This window comes from Nannospalax galili, unplaced genomic scaffold, assembly GCF_000622305.1.
Source record: "Nannospalax galili isolate Female #2095 unplaced genomic scaffold, S.galili_v1.0 scaffold667, whole genome shotgun sequence".
Classification (NCBI taxonomy): Eukaryota; Metazoa; Chordata; class Mammalia; order Rodentia; family Spalacidae; genus Nannospalax; species Nannospalax galili.
This window is the reverse complement of record NW_008358387.1, coordinates 3,951,633-3,957,014: the sequence shown is the minus strand read 5'-3', so window position 1 is coordinate 3,957,014 and position 5,382 is coordinate 3,951,633. Positions and strand designations below refer to the sequence as shown.

Here is a 5,382-nt window from a genome sequence, read left to right as displayed (position 1 = left end):
TGTGTGTCAATATCTTTTACAGTATCTTATTATGCAAAATAATTTTCTGTGGTTTTATATACCTACTTTTCCCTTTTTTTTCCTGTTTTCATTCTTTTCTTTTGTCACAGTTTCTTTATCCTTTCATCCAAGGATGCTGACATTTTTCCTGTGAAGAATGTTGCAGTGAACATGGAAGCACAGATAGCCTTAAAATGTTCTGATTCATTTCCTTTGGTATATGTCCCCCATAAGAACTGTACATAGGAGAATAATCCATAATATACTGATAGGCTTAGAAAAATGCATAACAATGGTACTTGTCAAATGATACCAGGTTATTTTTTAATTACATTTTGAAATTTCATCCTTTCCTTCTCTCCTCTTCTTTATTAGCAACTTTGAATTCTAGTTAGTATGCTTAGCTCATGTTATTCCCTTCATTTATGTCTAAGAGTTGAAAAGCCTACTGCAAGAGCTATGACAATGCTCGTAAAGCGACATCTTTAACTCTGGGTGGTTGCTGAACTGTGAACTAGGACTTTTATTACCTAAATTTCTCTAATATACTTCCTCTGAGGTCTTTGGATTCTTTCTTGATTCTTTACTGATATCAGATTAGCACTCACACATCTATAGCAGAGTATATTGATAGCAAATCCCACGTTAGATAGCTAAATATAACTGCTTGTCCCCATAATCTTTCTAACAACTAACAAGATGGTACCTTGTTGCAAAGCTTAAGGAAAGATGATTCTGATTTCTCATTTTTCTCTTTTCCTTGTATAAACCTTTATTTTTGATTACTATTTTATGTTACATTATTCTTATTCTTTAATAATTTTATTCTATTCTTGACAGATGCTTATCAGTATCTTAAACCTCACTAGATGTGATAAGAAAATTTGGAACATTTATTTGTTGGCTTACTTTTAAATAATGTAAAATCATCATTTTTACTATTTATAATGAAATTTATTTAATTGCATGTTTACTAAAATAATAAATTATACCTCTCTAGAATGAATGCATCAATTTCTTAAATCTAAGCAAAATGTTATTGGCAGAGGTTTTCACACTATATTCTGCATGGTTTTGGCATCTTTCAGAATTAAATTATTGTAGGAAAAGTGGTAAAGATTTTATGAGGCTTCAGCTTAGGGATCACCAATATCCCTTCATGTTTAGGCTAAGATTAACGACATGTTATAAGGATGACCTCTGTTGTTTCTTTTGATAAAATTTGTTAGGTAACATAGGTTACTACCTAGAACAAATGGAGAGACACTTTACTATATATTCATTGTAAACAGTAAGGTTTCAGGGTCGAGATAGTCTGACCCAAATTCACATTTACATACTGGCTGTTTTGTGACTTTAGACGTCATAATATCAACCTATCTCAGCTCTTTCAGAATCAAATGAAAATACCAATAGGATCTACTTCACAGAGATATTAAAGTTATATTAACAAATGGAAGAATGCCTGACAGAATTTCTGGTTCATAAAATACCTATAATTAGTAATTATAATGACCATAATAGTAAATTTTAAAAAAAAAACTAGGGTTATAGAAGCTACATTCTAATAGCAGGCATTTTCTATTTTCAAAGTACCCAAAACATTACTAACCAGAGTGTGGAGACATCATTATTTTCACTTTGTAGTCCTGGCTATGAGCCAGCCACTCACTACCTGCACCAGTATGTGCAAGCTATGATAGAATCTGATCAGATGTTTTAGTGTAAGAATTGTAGTTTCTCTATCATGTAATTGGCATTGTATTTTGGAACACAGGACATGATTAGATACTTTAAATTCATAACTCAGAAACTGCTTGCAGGTAATTACAATCTCTGATTTTATGATTCGTTTCCCTAACACTTAGTTTTGTATCTTATTTTTCCATTGTTTGAAATGAAAACAAAAAAGAGAGGTTCTGAGAAGGGTGGGTGAGGGTTACTGGAAAATCAATCTGTGGTATTCTTTTGGACTTGAAGAGTTCATTTAAATTTCAACCCTGCATCCACTCTGTGCCTACATTAATATTTCCTTATTCAAGACTCATCTTCAGTTGTGAAAATAGATCATTTATTTTCCCTCCTGAGGAGTTCAGTTTGTTACTGATGGAACAGGCTGTTGCTGTGTTTGTACTGAAATGGGTTTTTGAGCGGCACAGGAACATAGGTGATAATACATTGTATGATTACATTTAATTTATATTTCAATTCTAGGTCTCTTGAGCCCCGGCTCTGCTTTCTCGTTTTCCTGTCTTTGTGACAGTAGTGCATAGGGTGATAACTACAGATTTTCATCAGTAAATCTCAAATCTTTACTCAAGCCCATACACTACAGTAACCTTTTACCTTAGGATTTTTATGATGTTATTCTTTGGAAATTTTGATTTTCTTTTTTACGTAAACATTCTAACATTCTTCCAGAAATATAAAATTACATGAAATCTAGACTGGAATATTCAAGTTTCACAAATAAGCAAACAATTTGTTATTAACATATCAAACCTTATTAACAACAGTATCTCTATTCAATTGCAGTCAAATTCCATATTCGAGAATAATTTTTATTTTCTCAGATGGGTAAAGGTCACTGTTAATTGTTACAGTTGTAAAAGAAGCTACAATATTAACTTTGCAAAGTTAATAACAACATAAAGTTTTATAACATTTGTCACCTTTACAATTACATTGATGCAGGAGTTAGCTCTTAATATGCAGTAAGAGCAAATGGCTCATGTTAAAATCTCAAATTGCTCACACAGGTTTCAGTTAGAATGAGCATGGTGATTAAAAGACAATAAAAAGGTTTTAGAGAGGCATGGTGGCACATGCCTTTAATCTCAGCCCTCCTGAGGCAGAGGCAAATATTTCTGGAAAACATTTTTAAAAGCTAATTTAACAAAATAATTGAAATTAGCTTAATTTAATATGACAATGATATGTGTTCATGTATGAATATTCAATAAATTATATCTGCAGTTGATTTGTGTGCTTTGAAGGACATCTATTTATGTCCTCTCATAGCTCTTCACCTTAATCTCTTACTATCTTTCACCTTGCATCTGAGGTCTACTAAATATTTTGTCCTTCACTAATTAACCCTATATCATTTGCTATAAATAATTTCTTACATCTCCTTTGTGTCACACCTGAATAATTCTGAATAATTTATCATTTACCTATAGACCTGTGCCCAGTTGGATGGGATCAGAGAGAGGGTCACTATTCACCAGATCCCAGGTAAAGAATTAGAAAGCTTTGGCTCAGCCTCCAGTCCTGCCCCAGAATACAGAGCTCACAGGAAGGGGTTTAGCCTTTTCTGGGCCAGCACAGGAGACCCGGGTAAGGGTGTGGATGAGATAGAAGAGTTCAGGCTCATTGTTGCTTGGCCATCTTAATTGTGTTTGGAGAAGTATTCCTTGCAGTCCTCCATATTGGGCTTGACAGCCCCAGCTTTCAGCCAGCAGAACAGGCTTTCCCATGCTTTTCATTGTACTGGAAGACCTGAACTATTGGAGAGCATCTTCCACTGAGCACCCCACGGACAGGTCATTGACCATGATCTGATTAGGGAAAGCCTTGCCTTTGATAATGAAGGGACCTGTAGACAATGCCCTCATAATTTTTCAACAGGCCATAATTCTGGGACAAATTTTGAGTCACATCAGGAAGCAGAGGGATGTTTAGGGGTTCCAAGCCTCCCTCCTTCTGGAAGGTTTTGATCCACACCAGGGGAGTGAACTGAGATTCCACAGACACCCCTAGTGCCTTGCAGCCCAGTTTTCAGAAGTTCTCAGAGCAGTTGCTGAAAGCAATCATCTCCTTGGGGCACACAAAAGTAAAGTTCAGTAGGTAGAAAAAGAGAACCACATACTTCCCCCTGTGGTCCAAAAGTCTGACTTCCATAAAGGCTCCATCCACAACCATGGTGCTGCATGAGCCAAAGGTGGACACTGGTTAATCAACCACAGTGACCAGCCATTTTAGTGCCTCTTGTCTTCTTTATGTGGGAATCTCCATGTTCCTTCCTGTATTTCTCTAATTCCTACACATGTTCTAGAACTGAACATTCTTTCCCAGGAAGAATGCCTTCATGCCCTGGACTCTTCTACAGATTCCATCTGAATCTCCACTTACAGTAGTTGCTTCTGGCAAGAGCACTGTGTGTATATTATTCATATTTGATCTTTGTTACTTATTAGCTCAATCTTTTATATAAAAACACTGACATTTTTGAATGGTGAATAAATACAGGACTGTAAAAATCATTGAACTCTATCAGCACCATAGTGTAAAATCAAGGGTAAGGAAGTCAGGAAAAAATATGAAAAATAGAAAAATATCAGCACTGAATCAGGTACTAGGAACAACTACTAAATGAACACTGGGACTGAGTTTGCTCATGATTACAAAAGAAATAATATGCAAGGACTTGCAAACAAATGAAAAACAGGAGGTCATTTTGGCCTCAGCATGGCAAATGCTGTGTTTCAAAATGGTGCTTTGAATTTGCACATTTTTCCTAAGAGAACATTCCTTCACTATGCATTATGCTGACAAACTTAGTCTCATTTGTCATTTCTAAGTTCAAGTGGGAAATGAGGCCTCATCCAGCCTTGGCATTACTGAGTGTGTGATTGATTGGCAATGCCTGCTTGGGAAGAGAAATTACCTATCCAAAGACTGAAAGGTATTTTCTATTTGCATACTTATATGTTTATGTAATGTATTATCCTCTGGTTCCTTTTTTGGAATCAGTTGTTCCAGAAAAATCTCAAGGAGTTATAAAATGCCAGTTTGACTGAAAAATCTGTAGAAATCTGGCATGAAACTATAGAAACATAACATTGTTGAGATGCCTAAAGCATTCATTCTGCAGATGTAGAATTCAAGATCTGTAGTGGGTTCAAGGATTTGCCCAGAAATGCCCACCTTTGATGAACACTAAAACTTATATGTTGTATTTCCTCCTCTATTTTTTTTTATTTGAAGCTAACATTCTCTCCTGTATCCCCTGGAATCAGACTTGAATAAGTGGCAGTTACTTGTGAAATTCTGGAGCCCCATCGCTTTTCCTGACTAGATGTGTTCTTTGTATACCATTTGGCTGGGACACTCTGACCTATTAGTGAGAAATTTGTACCCATTCGTCCTTCATCTGAGAAAGTCCTCAGTTTATCAGCTCTTACTTGGAAATGTTACCTGACCTCATAGGCATGAATAAGATACTACTTCTAATTTCCTCAAACTCTCATCTCTATAGGGTTGTTCGTGCCATTATAGCAGTACCGGGGCCCCTTATTCACCTTCATCACATTCTGTACGATGCATTATTAAATTGTTAGCCAAGAAGGCCGAGCATTGTGGCAAACTCCTTTAATCCCA

The 5,382-nt window shown here is 35.7% G+C and overlaps 1 pseudogene; it reads right to left on the bottom strand.

The window, feature by feature from the left end:
* Positions 1 to 3,391: 3,391 nt before the first annotated feature.
* LOC103724570 lies at positions 3,392 to 3,924 on the bottom strand (annotated as a pseudogene).
* Between the last annotated feature and the right edge of the window lie 1,458 nt (positions 3,925 to 5,382).